Source organism: Hemitrygon akajei, chromosome 31 (genome assembly GCF_048418815.1).
Source record: "Hemitrygon akajei chromosome 31, sHemAka1.3, whole genome shotgun sequence".
Classification (NCBI taxonomy): Eukaryota; Metazoa; Chordata; class Chondrichthyes; order Myliobatiformes; family Dasyatidae; genus Hemitrygon; species Hemitrygon akajei.
This window is the reverse complement of record NC_133154.1, coordinates 31,897,884-31,908,340: the sequence shown is the minus strand read 5'-3', so window position 1 is coordinate 31,908,340 and position 10,457 is coordinate 31,897,884. Positions and strand designations below refer to the sequence as shown.

General features: G+C 48.0%; 3 non-coding genes across 3 annotated transcripts; 2 read left to right on the top strand and 1 right to left on the bottom strand.

The window, feature by feature from the left end:
• The first annotated feature begins 2,506 nt into the window (after positions 1-2,506).
• trnal-aag (transfer RNA leucine (anticodon AAG)) lies at positions 2,507-2,588 on the top strand. The gene has a single exon. It is a non-coding gene; the product is annotated as a tRNA-Leu (tRNA).
• Positions 2,589-6,076: 3,488 nt separating this feature from the next.
• On the top strand, positions 6,077-6,158 carry trnal-aag (transfer RNA leucine (anticodon AAG)). The gene has a single exon. It is a non-coding gene; the product is annotated as a tRNA-Leu (tRNA).
• A 691-nt stretch (positions 6,159-6,849) lies between these two features.
• On the bottom strand, positions 6,850-6,923 carry trnat-cgu (transfer RNA threonine (anticodon CGU)). Its single transcript has one exon. It is a non-coding gene; the product is annotated as a tRNA-Thr (tRNA).
• Between the last annotated feature and the right edge of the window lie 3,534 nt (positions 6,924-10,457).

Genomic DNA, 10,457 nt, shown 5'->3' with positions numbered 1-10,457 from the left:
GTTGCTGTTGTGTACATGGACTTTCAGAAAGCCTTTGACAAGGTGTTGCACATGAGGCTGCTTGACAAGCTACAAGCCCATGTATTACAGCACAGGTAAAGCAGTGGTTGATTGGCAGGAGTCAAAGAGTGGGAATGAAGGGAGCCTTTTCTGGCTGGCTGCCGGTGACAAGTGGTGTTCTATTGGGGTTTGTGTTGGGACAGATTCTTTTTACGTTATATGTCAATCATTTGGATGATGGAATTGATTACGTTGTTGCAACGTTTGCGGATGATATGGAGATAGGTGGAGGGGCAGGTAGTTTTGAGGAAGTAGAGAGGCTACAAAAGGACAGACAGATGGAATACAATGTTTGGAAATGCACACACGTTGGTAGAAGAAATGAAAGGTAGACGATTTTCTAAATGGTGAGAGAATACAGAAAACTGAGGCCCAAAGGGACAACTGTCCTTGTGCAGGATTCCCTAAAAGTTAATTCACAGATTGAGTCTGTGGTGAGGAAGGCAAATGCAATGTCAGCTTTCATTTCAGGAAGACTGGAATATAAAAACATGGATGTAACGGTGGGATTTTATAAAGCACTGGTGAGGCCTCACTTGGAGTATTGTGAGCAGGTGTGGGCCCGTTGTTTTAGAAAGGATGTGCTTGAAACTGGAGCGGGTTCAAAGGAGGTTCACGAAAATGATGCCAGGATTGAATGGCTTGTCACATGAAAAGCGTTTGATGACTCTGGGCCTGCATTCACTAGAATTCAGAAGAATGAGGGGTGACCTAATTGAAACCTATTGAATGCTGAAAGGCCTTGATAGAATGGATGCTGGAGAGGATGTTTCCTATGGTAGGAGAGTCTAAGACCAGAGGACACAGCTTCAGAACACAGGGTCGTCCCATTAAAATGGAGATGAGGAATAATTTGTTTAGCTGAAGAGTGGTGAATCTGTGGGATTCTTTGCACACAGGCAGTTGTGGAGGCCAGGTCTTTATATATATATTTAAGTCAGAGTTTGATAGGTTCTTGGTTGGTCAGGGCATGAAGGGATATGGGGAGGAGGCAAGAGATTGGGGCTGAGAGGAAAATTGGATCAGCCACGATGAAATGGCGAAGTAGACGCGATGGGCCAATGGCCTAATTCTGCCCCTATGTTACGGTCTTCTGGTTTTATGGTGATATCGTGGGCAAAAAAGAAACATTTAAGAAATTGGGCCCCCTTAGTGTTTTGTAAATATAGTAAGTAATGTAAGGAACCTTTTGGTTAAAGCTGTGGGAGGAAGGAAACAACAGCAAGGAATTATGTTGAACGAGAGGAGCTTTGGGGAGTAAATCAGAGGAGTGCATCTTAGTCGGGGAAGGAGGGGGGAGTTGTAGACGCTAAACGCTTAAAAGGATTTTGTGGTGGAGAAAGAAAAGGTAGTTTGTCGGTGTTGATTAAATTTGATGGGGAAACAGTTGACAGAAAGGGTTAACATATATATATATAAATAAGTTAAATGGCTGGAGTCCATGTACTGTCCGCTCTGAGATGTTTTAGTGCCACAAGTTTGACTATGTAACAGCTGTGTGTAAGCGGTGTGACAGATGTGATACAGAACAGAATTATAGTGGAGAGGGCATTAGGCCAAAATGTAGCAGTTATGGATGGGAGCATAGATCTGCTTATGGACGGTGTCTTGTACATAAGAAAGTTGTAGAAGTGCTGCATGTCGGGTGGAAGTGGCCGAGGTTGGTGGGACATCGAACCATCCAAGACATGGTTTGAAGTAATCGAATCATTCACTCAACACGCCAATCAGGTGATTGCATTTCTCTCAGCGCGTCGTTGTCTCGGGAATGATCGGGGAAAATGCGACGGAACAGCGTGCTCGTTTGTTCATGGACCCGGACTTGGAGGGCAACCGGCGGAAGAGTGCTGACTGGTTCTGGTGCCAGTCAATACTATTTAATCATCAAATAACTTCATAAAAACAGTTTCAGCTCACATCGGAGGTTTGCGTTTGTATTGTAGAACGGCTTTAAAAAATCCCAGAAAGGGCTGAGTACAGATATTCCAGAACTCTTGTCAATATAATTGTTTTAATCTGCATTGTTAGGCTGCGGAAGCTGGGATCGCTTCGTCTGAATGAAAACCTGTGCATTTGGAGTACAGATGCAAAGGTCACTGAACATGACAACACATACCGATAGGGGGCGATCTTACTTTTCGCACCCACTGGAAATGTGAACGTTTAACCCATGTGCATACTGAAAATAGTCATGAAAATTAGCGTCCTTGCACCGACATCTGGAAAAGCATTGCCTGGCACCCGGCAGTTTGAAGAGGCAAATCGGTGCCACCGTTCTCTCTGGTTCTTTCTGGTTTGTTTTGCAGAAATATTGGGTTGGAAAAATAGAAAATGCATCAAGCTTCAATCTCAGTATGTGGGAGATTATTTTAAAACATACACTTAGAATAACACACTTTCAAGACTAAAGCGATCAACTAATTCACATCTAAATTTAAAAACCCGTGGTAGTGTGGCCGAGCGGTCTAAGGCGCTGGATTAAGGCTCCAGTCTCCCAGGAGGCGTGGGTTCGAATCCCACCACTGCCAACGTGTCTACACTTTCTTTTCCTCGGGGACTTTAGTTGCACTGTTATAGAGAATTCCGAAATGCTTTGCAGAAAAAAATAAGAATTACAAATCACCATGACTGCGATCCAGTATTGGTGTCAGGGTTTAGTATACAGTATTACTGTGGGCTGCAGAACACTTCAGATTGCGCTGGGGCGGGCTGCTGTGGACGCGTAGGGCTCGTGGGTGTAAAAGTATTTAACATCTATATGTATTCTCGCTTATTTCTGTAAAGTCGTCTGTCCGGTTTCTTGATCTAGGCAGCGAACTTGAGTTCGATTGGAAAGTCTTTTGGAACGACGTCACCACAAAATAAATCCTTGAGACCGCGGGAATTTGACTTGTTTGAGAAAGGACAGCCGAGGAAACCGTGGAAGAAAGCCCCAGACAGTGAAAGGGAAAGCGGACATCAAGAGCCGGCTGACAAAGTTGCGAAGAGCTTAGAATCTAAGGAAGCTGCACAGAAAGAAAGATCAAACAAGAGCACAGTTCTACAAAGACCCTTTTTTTAAATTAAAGATCTCTTCACAACCGGAAAAAAAGTGGAACTTTGAAAACATCTAAGCAGGAACCAGCAGAGCACCTGGAAAAGATTCGCACTGACTTGAAAAGACAAGAACATGTGATCATTCTATCCGACCTCCCGCCAAATCAACACCCCCCCCCCCCCCCCATCTACTACCTGGATTTTGACCCTCCAAAAAGCGGCGAAGAGGAGAAGGCAGTCCGACGGGCAGGAGCAGCATCTGCTCCCGGGCCTAATGTTTTCTTAAGAACGCACCGTACGTCTTGCTGTTTCTCTGAAGGCTCATGAGGATTGTCGGCAGAGGCGAATAATACCGAAAGCGTGGCGAAGGGCTGGCGGTGTCCTGATTCCAAAAGAAAAGGATGCAGAAAAGCGTAAGTCAGTTTCGACCAATCTGCCTTCTGAACGTCAAGGGGAAAATCTTCTTCACTGTCATAGCACAGAGGCTGGCCAACTTCCGGGACAGAAAGAAGTACATTGATACATCTGTACAGAAAGCAGGAATTACAGCGTTCTCCGGGTGTTTGGAACAGGCAAACACGATATGGCATCAGATCCAAGCAGCTAGGAATGGCAAAAGGAATCTCTATGTGATCTTCCTGGACTTCGCCAGTGCATTTGGCTCAATTCCCCATGCACCTCTCTGAGAAGCATTGGACTTCTTCCAGATACCAGAGCCCATCACAACGCTGGCATTATGGTTGGGTGCACTACATAACCCCCGGTCTTCACAATGGCCATGGAGTTCATTAGCAGGCATCAGAATGGGTGGTAGCTGGTGAAGGAGCAGGCCAGGCGCTGGACTTTGTCTTCCCCCTATTAGGGCATACATGGACACTACTGCAGTATGCACCAAGCGACGGCCTGGAAAGCTGCAGGAAAACACTAAGCGGGCCAGAAAGAAAATCAAACCCAGCAAGTCACGAAGCGTCTGCATAGCCAAGGGAATGCTGGAAGACATAAAGTTCTTCATCGGCGATCACCCATTTCCAACAGCGTCTGAACAGCTTGTCAAAGGCCTGGGTAAATGGTACAACACCAGCCTCACGGACAAACAGCAGGTGCAGCAACTAAAGCAACACATCGCCAACGGCCTGGGAATCATCGACAAGGAAAACTGAAGCTCCAGCGCTTACAGTTTGGGCTCCTACCCCAGGTGATGTGGCCACTCACTGTCTATGAAGTCCCACGAACAACCCTGAAGAAGCTCGAGCGAACCATCACGTCGTTCGTAAAGAAGTGTCGGTCCCAAGGGTCTCTTTGGTGAAGGAGTCCGGGAACTACCTTTCACTGGCTCACAGAGGGATACAAGTTTTCTGAGGTGCGTCCGCAGATGACAGTCAAACACTCTGGCGACAAGACCATGAGTAACGCTGCATCAACCGGGCGGAAATGGAGCCCAGCTGATGCGTGGCAGCAAGCAACAGCAGGCCTTAGTCACAGAGACACTGCGGAGCAAGTCCAACAGGGCACGGGTCGCTTTGGTTTGGCGGCAAGTGGACCCACTTGGCACAAGGCCACAATTCCAGAGCGAAGGAAGATGTTTGTCGAGGAAGGGCGGCGGGGAAGTATTGAGAAGACATCTAGGAGGACATATGGGAGATGGAAGCAAACAGACTTAGCTTTCTCATCAGAGCTACATATGATGCGCTTCCCTCACAAAATAACCCTCCACCAGTGTTTCGGTGAAGACTCAGCTTGTTCCCTGTGCCCGATTCCGGCAACCCTCAATCATATCCTAGCAAGCTGCAAAACCAGCCTCACACAAGGCAGATACAAAACCAGGTCTTGAAGAGTCTGGCAGCGGCAATCGAGACCAAGATAGCAACCAGCTCCTTTCTCCCTGGAACGACCAACGCTCTGACACCAGCAGCATTCATCCGGGAGGGAGAGAAAAGGACCAACTAATCTCCCTCCTAAGCCGGAAACAGGGCAGATGAACATGACCGGCGACTGGGGAAAATGCTGGTGGGTGCCAATGAACAAATCACCATTCCAGCGGAGATTGCTCCCGGACTTGGTTCTCTGGTCCAGTTCACTGCGGATCGTCTGCATCGTGGAACTCACGGTCCCGTGGGCCGATCCAGTGGCTGAAGCATATGAGCGCAAGAAGCTACGCTAAAGCTCAGTGACGGGACTGAAAAACCCTGTGGAAGTGGGTTGTAGGGGATCTATAGCAACATCCACATCAAACTGCTGAAGGAGCTAGGAATCTATGGTCAGACTCTGGCAAACCATCGCAGGTGGCGGAAAGAAGCAGTCACTGGCTTTGGATCAAGCGAAAAATACTCTCCTTGGCTCTAAGAGCGCACCAAGAGAATGGTAAGACACAACTGGGGGCGGGGGCGGGGGCGGGGGGGGGGTTCGTTCTGGGACGCCAGAACGCATCGTCGAGCCCTCCGGAAAGTAGTGGAGTAATCGATGAAACATCGAGGAAACTTGAAACTTGAAAACCCCCGCGTGTTTACCTTGTGCCACTCCCAAGATCAACGCAGCCTCCAACGAGTGCTCACGACCTATTAGCACGAGGGATATTATCACGTTATCTCATTTTTCTTAATCTTTGGAGAACACGTGCAATAGTCGCTGAACATAACAAATAGGCCGATATGGGGTGATTTTACTCTTCGCATCCGCTGGAAATGTGAACATTTAACCCTAATGTCCCATGTGCATACTGAGAACAGTCGTGAAAATTAGCGTCCTTGCACTGATATCTGGAAAAGCATTGTCTGGCACCCGGCAGTTTGAAGAGGCAACTCGGTGCCACCGTTCTCTCTGGTCCGTTTTGTAGAAATATTGAATGGGTTGGAAAATAGGAAAAACGTCAAGTCTCAAGCACACTGTGGCAGAATGTTTCAAAGCTTTCGCCACCAGTGTAACACTTTCAAGATTAACGTGGTAAACCAATCCATGCCCTGTGTAATGAATTAAAAAGCGTGGTAGTGTGGCCGAGCGGTCTAAGGCGCTGGATTAAGGCTCCAGTCTCCCAGGAGGCGTGGGTTCGAATCCCACCACTGCCATCGTGTGTACACGTATTCTCTCTTTTCCACGAGGACTGTGGTTGCACTGTTATAGTGAATTCCGAAATGTTTTTCAGACAAAATATAAGAATCACAGATGAAGATGATTACAATCCAAACACAAGGAATTCTGAAGATGCTGGAAATTCAAGCAACGCAGCAGGCCAGACAGCATCTATAGTCGACGTTTGTTCCACCAGCATTTTGTGTCTTGCTTGACTACAATCCAATATTGGTGTCGGGGTTTAGGATATTACTGTGGGCTGCAGAACGCTTCAGATTGCGCTGTGGCGCGTGGGGCTCGTAGCCTCCATGTTTCGAAAATAGCGGGTGTGAAAGTATTTATCATCTATATGTATTCTGTCTCATTTCTGTAACGTCGTTTATCCGGTTTTTTGATCTATCCAGCCAACTACTCAGAGTTTGATTGGAAAGATTTCGGAAACGTAGTGTGAAATCGTTTCTGAGTAAGTTGTCCTGGTCCTTGTTCTGACCAGGACAAGTTTAATAGGCAGATAACGACCACATTTTGTAAACGATTGTCAGCGTAGAGCAACCCTATAATTGTAAAAACGCTATAACAAGGTAAACAAGCTAGGCGGAACCGTGGTCTTGTTTCTTGCACCGCATTGTGAAATGCAAACTTTAATTTGCAGTAACCGCCTTCATCACATGGCACCCCATAACTTAAAGGTTCCGCTGGGAGTCGAACCCAGGATCTCCTGTTTACGAGACAGGCGCTTTGACCAGTTAAGCCACGGAACCCTCGCGTTCACCTTGTTCTTCAGCCACCACCTTGTACTTCGCCCTTCCCTCCTCACACATTCTTCCATTGATTTCTTCTCTTCCTTTCCGGTCCTGGTGAAGGGTCTCGGCCCGAAACGTCGACTGTTTACTCTTTTCCATAGATGCTCTCTGGCCTGCTGAGTTCCTCCAGGATTTTGTGTATGTGTTGCTTGGATTTCCAGCATCAGCCGCTTTTGTCGTGTATGGAATAATGATAGTTCACTTGCATTAACTTCTCTTCTTCGCCGACTAGCGGGGGCAATGCTTCAGATTCAGACTGTAAAGATAAAACAAAGTGGACCGTATTGAGATACTGGCAACATGAGTGAATCTGCAGATGCTGGAAATAAATAAAAACACAAAATGCTGGCAGAACTCAGCAGGCCAGACAGCATCTGTGGGAGGAGGTAGTGACGACGTTTCGGTCCGAAGCCCTTCTCATTCCTTTGTAGTCGGCATGGATAAAATAGGTTCCTACCCTCACCAGTTCACTAGTTTTCAGAACATTGATCCAATTCACAGACACTCAGCCAGAAGGCCGTGGCGGATCTACCGGCCCTGGAGACTCAGATGCAGAACGCTCTGACCTCAGCAAGGGCGTTATCTTTCCCCCCCCCCCACCCCTTTGCCCGCATCTCAACGTGTTCCCTGCCCGTCACGACGCTGAGCTCTTCTTCTATTGCCCACTTCTTTGGCAAGAATTCCACATCCCGAATGGATGAACCCCTTCTCCCGTCTTCAACCCTTCTCCTCCTCATCTACACGCCCCCACCTCCCAGAATATGCATATCCAGTCCATATCCCCCAGTAATCACATATACAAGCACATATAGAATATTAGTAAAGGCACAGCCAAATAGATATGTATATATATTCCAGACCCCTCAGCCCATTTTAAATCTTCGGTCACCACAACTACGTTACGCTTGTTTAGAGCGTGATGGCTCGGAGGCCAACCCGGCAGCTGAAAGGCAAGCGACCCCGCAGCTTGAGGTCCGAGTACATTGAGTGCCGCTAAAAATTTGGCAGTTGACCACAACAGAGCCTGTCTTCTGGTGAGAAAAACACGGGGAGGGCAGCTCTGACTCTGTTCTGAACATAGCGCCACAGCACCCCCCTCCCCCGGTGAAGCGCAACGGCTTCGTCCCCTTAATCCGAGAGGTTGCAAACGGGCGACACAGTGACTTCACACCTAGCCCCGGCTAAGACTGAGGCCTAGACTCTCTCCATTCCAATAAATCAACGAATTGAACTTGCAGTGTACCAGATTAACAATGTCCACAAGGGTCTTGCAATCACCCCTGAGCATGACGGCCACTCACTAATGGTCCGTGAGCCTCCATCGATTCGGGCAGCAGCACATTGCGAAGCTCCTTCATTATCTCCGCCAGCGAGCAACTCGTTGGCGGTGTAGACCTGAGGTACTTTACATATAGCAGGGTCTTGCGACGATTAGACGTACGTTTAAGTATAATGGTAATAGCTTTTGTTAACTCTGTAGAAGCGGCTGCGACCAGTCGCGCCGCCAACTTACTACCATATCAGGGTCAAACGTGCTGTACTCCTTTCAGGTCGACGGAACTGCCGGCTGAAGAAGGCGAGCGGCTGCCACACGCCTCCGACCAACAGCACTCACAGCATAGTCTGAAGCTTCAGCAGTAATGGCTATAGGTGCGGTGGAGAGCGGGTGTGCCAGTAGGGTCGCGTTGGAAAGAGCTTGTTTGGTATCATCAACTGCCCTGATCATGTCAGCTGACCAGTGAAGTACATGAGTCGAGACAGTGGGAAATCCATAACAGCGGCTACTTTTGATGGGAGGAGTTTCGCGCCTTCCGCAGAGATGCGATGGGCGAGAAAGTCAATGGTTGACAACCCAGACTGGCATTTAGCAGGGTTAATAATCAAACTGTGTTAGCTCGGGAAGTGTGCGTAGATGAGACACGTGTTCGGATGTGGATGCATTGGTGACGAGTATGTCATCCAGATAAACAAAAAGAAAATCTAAGTATTTTAATACAGAGTCCATCAGCCCAAACAACATGCACAGAAACTCAAAGAGGCAGGAGTTATCACAGCCGTTTTGGGAATGCCCTCTGAGCACACAGGCACCTGATGGTTTCCCCTAACTAGATCGCCTTTAGAAAAAAATTAACTTTCACGCTAAATGTGCCGAAAATTTCTGGAAGTGTGGGATCGGGTAACAATTGGGTTGGTGGCCTCATTAAGGCGTCGGTAATCGCCACATGGGGAGGGGGTCAAACCCACGGGGCTATTCAACCGGCCTACAATGCCAAGTCTTTCCGTGTTGGCAAACTTAGCCACCGTGGTCGTCAGCTTTTCTGGATCCAGTCTATGTGCGCGGGCATGGACTGGTGGGCTAGTTATGGTGCTCGATCTCATGTTTTGTGACTGTAGTGGAGAATGTGGGCTTGGTGAGGTTTGGGAATTCGCCCAGCAGTCGAGTGAACTCACATGCCCTGGTGCATATGTTTGCCAGATTCGTTGTGAGGAACTTACTTAAGGAGCAGGTCCTTCATATCCACAAGCTGGCAGTTCTTAAATTCCACTAATAGTCCTTTGACGCACAGGAAATCTGCACCAAGCAGGTCTAGCCACTTTAGCCAAGGCGAAGTCCCATGTATAGTGTCGCCCACTGAAGCAGACCATCACCTGTTGTGTCCCGTAGGTCTGCATCTGGCTGCCCCCTGTGAGGTTTTGTCGCCGTTTGCCTTTTCTTCAATAGGCGATGCTGGCACCACACTCACTTGAGCATAAAAAGTCTTGCCCTGAAACCGTGCTCCGTGAAACCTGGCAGCTGGAACCCATGATGTTCCCCGACCTCTGATGTCCCGATCCACTGGTACTGTCGAAGCTGCAAGACGGCTGACACTTCCTAGCGTTTGTACCAAAGAGTGCGTGTAAACACACAAGTGTTGTCTGTTTCGCAGCCATGGGCGTCCTTATGTTAGGGCCCTTGCTGACTGGACTTATTGAAGGAGAGAAAGGAGCAGGAAAGATGCTCCGCCGCCCAGCTGAGTGTAGACTATCAGCCAAAGAAGGTGATTTCCCAGGATGGATAGCATGTGGTCCATTAGCTCTGGAGGCTCAGCATCGCCGAGACCAGGTAAGGTCGGTGTGCTCAGACTCTGATAGTCCAAAGTCTGCAAAAGGTGAGTTTTTAGCGATCGGTATGTATCAAGTTCGGGCGTGTGATCCAATAGACGCACCACTCTGGCAACTGTGCAGTTACTGAGCGATGCTACCACATAGAAATGGTCTTGCCGGCGGTGATTTCTTGCTGCGCAATTTGAGCCTTGGCTTGTACAAACCAAGCAATGGCATTTTGCTCTCAAAAATCCAGCAGTTTCTAAGCGACTGCGTTGGCCGACATTTTCAATAATTCTGGAATCGTCCTAGAGCATCGGGGTCTCTAATGTCAATTTTCACAAACAAAACTGCATTGGTATTTTTATGTATAAGAAAAATCATAGCAACTTATTTATCGAACAACAA